A 3,417-nucleotide genomic window follows, 5' to 3' on the forward strand; every position below is an offset into this window, starting at 1 on the left:
TGCTCCTAGTTATTCATTAAAAATAATGAATAACTGTTGTCCAGAAAACTATCTTGGACAGGACAAGGGCCAGATTTAAAAAAAAAAATGAACAAGGGAATGTTAAGTGACACATTGGACAAACAAATGTTGTGTGAGTGGCCTGACAAGTCTGAGCTGGGAACAGTCCCTACATCTACAGAATGTATCCATTTATTTCTCCTGGAGCAACTAAGGTATGAAGTGACAAATTACCTGAACTTCACCACATTATTAACAGTGACACAATTAAAAGAAACAGTCACAAATACCCGCAGCAGGTGACTGCAATACATTATATTACCCTATCCCTTAAACAAAGGACAGTTACCTTTCTGTCACCACTGCAAAGACTATGTACCTACTTGGAATGCTACTCAGGACCTGTCCCCTTCTGAGCCTTTCTGTACCTTCAAAGGGACAAGCTTGCCCCTTGGGCCATGTCTCAGTTGAGCATGATCCTCTGGCTAAACTCTGGCTAGAGGTGCAAAACTCGGTGACTTGTGTCGTGTAGCAGGTCATGGGAGCTTTTTGCTGGGGACAACATGACTGAAAAAAATACCACCCACCCAGGAAAATGGGCGCAGGGGAGTAACCCATGGTGCCAGCACATCACAGTGCTTACACACAAACACAATTCACTCACATACTCACCTATGGGCAGTTAAGAATTGCCAGTTCATCCCAAACACGCATCAATACACAGAGAACATTCAATCTCCGCACACAGGGTCCGAGCCAGGATTCAAACTCAACAACCTTGGAGGTGTGAATCCATGTGCAGACACTTATTCATTGATTAATTAATTTAAATATTTTTTTATATAAAAAGAACACAACGCCCCCGGGATTTGTAACATTAAAGTGCTCTCTTTTGAGATGTGACATTTATTTGTGACTGTGTTGAGTGACACTGTGTTACTGTAAAGGTAGATGTCATCGTCGTCGTCTTCCTCCGCTTATCCGGGTCCGGGTCGCAGGGGAAGCATCCCGAGTAGGGAATCCCAGACAGCCCTCTTCCCAGCCACCTCCACCAGCTCCTCCGGCAGGACCCCAAGGCGTTCCCAGAACAGACTGGAGATATAATTTTTTCAGCGTGTCCTGGGTCTCCTGCTCCCTTCTTACCTCACTTGTGAACAAGACGCCGAGATACATAAACTCCTCCACTTGAGACAGGACCTCTTTCCCCAGAGTTGCCAAGTCACCCTTTTCCAGTCGAGAACCATGGTCTCAGATTTGGAGGTGCTGATCCACATCCCAGCCGCTTCACAATCGGCTGTGAACCTTCCCAGCAAGAGCTAAAGTTCAGGGCCCAATGAATCTAGGAGGACCACATCATCCACAAAAAGCGGATGAGACAAGATTCTCCTTGCACCACCCTCCACACCACGTGCTGCGCCTAGAAATTCTGTCTGGTGACAGTACCGGTGACTAAGGGCAGCCCTGGTGGAGTCCAACACTCACTGGGAACAGGTCCGACTTACTGCCGGCTATGCGGACCTAACTCACATTCCTCTGGTACAGGGACTGAATGGCCCTTAACCACAGGCCATCCACCCCATACTCCTGGACCACCCTCCATAGTGCCTTCTCCAAATCCACAAAACTCCCATGCTCCCTCCATCACCCTAGAAAAGGTAAAGAGCTGGTCCACAGTTCCATGGACAGGACAAAAGTAAAAGTAAATGTCTTTTCATTAAATAAAAAACAAAAAAACACAGTGGACAATTTTAGATAAGTGCATACAAAATAAATATTAATTCTTTCTCCACAACATCTCAAAAATTAAGCATTTAGTTTGCCTATGGGCCAAAATGAAAAAATCAAAAAATTATCTGACCTAACTAATACAGTCACGGTAGAGTTGCACATACTTGATAGTTAATAATTTTTTTGGCCTGGTTGACAATTTCTGGATGTCTGAATTCCAAAGGCTGTGTTATAATTTATTACTCCATACCCTACAGTGCTGGTTTAAGATTAGTTCTCTTAGGTTGGGTTCATGCTACTGGATGAACCTTTTTAAATGCACAAATGGTGAACCAAGCTTTTTGCAATTGAATGAAAAATATATTTTTTATTTCAAGCCAGTGTAAGTCCTAATTATCCAACGTCCAATAGGGAGAAGAAATGCAACTGTCTCGTACGGTTTGAATGTGTCCCCTTACAGTATACACGTACACACAAGTGGTGTTAAATGATTGCAACACTTAAAATATGACAAGGCAACAATAAATATGTTCCTTGGACAATAAACTGGACTACATCCAGTGGGAATATAGAGACTGCTGCATCTTTGCTTTTACTGAGACGTGGCTCAGCGACAGAATTTCGGACGCCGCCATTCAGCTGAATGGGCTTCCCGTGTTTCATGCCAACAGGGATGGGGTTTACATCAACACGGAATGGTGCCAGAACTCTGTGCTAATCTCTGCTGTTCATTGCTGGTGGAGTTTGTGACTGTGAGATGCAGAGTGCTTTATTTACCATGATAATTTACCCCAGTTTCTATTATTGGAGTGTACATTCTACCCAGCGCTAATATGAAGGAGGTGCTCTGCATGCTGTACGGAGCTATTAGCGATCTGCAGAATGTACAGCCTGATGGACTGTTCGTTGTTGCAGGAGATTTCAACCATATGAATCTCTAGTCAGTTCTCCCAAAATTTCATCAACTTTGCAATGAGAGGGCATAATGTGTTGGATCTCGCCTACACAAATATTGCCAGGGCATAGTAGGCAGAGCCCTGCCCCCATCTCCGCCAATCAGACCACATCACTGTTATGCTAATTCCAGCATACAGACCACTTGTCAGACACACAAAACTGGTTCTGAATCAAGTGAGAACCTGACTGTTTTGAGTGCACTGACTGGCAAATGTTTAGGGATTCTTCAACAAACAGTGACAACATCATCAACTTGGAGGAGTACACGAATTCAGTGAACAGCTACATCAGCAAATGCACTGATGATGTTACAGTCTTCAAGTCCATCACCACAGAATCAAACAAGAAGCTGTGGATGACTGCAGAGGTACGTGTGCTGCTCTAAGCTCATCCAGGCCATCACAAACTACATGACTAAAACCTCTGCCTGTGACAGTGACCCATCCCTACCAGATGCCCTGAATGACTTCTGTGCATGAATTGACACACAGAACTAGGTAACTGTGAGGAGATACAACCCTTCTTCCAGTGATCAGGTGTTGTGGGAAGGTGGTAGTAGCCTAAGACACTCGCCTGTGAACCAGAAGACCCGGGTTCAAATCCCACTTACTACCATTGTGTCCCTGAGCAAGACACTTAACCTTAAGTTGCTCCAGGGAGACTGTCCCTGTAAATACTGATTGTAAGTCGCTCTGGATAAGGGCGTCTGATAAATGCTGTAAATGTAAATGT

Source organism: Denticeps clupeoides, chromosome 8 (genome assembly GCF_900700375.1).
Source record: "Denticeps clupeoides chromosome 8, fDenClu1.1, whole genome shotgun sequence".
In the NCBI taxonomy this organism is placed as follows: Eukaryota; Metazoa; Chordata; class Actinopteri; order Clupeiformes; family Denticipitidae; genus Denticeps; species Denticeps clupeoides.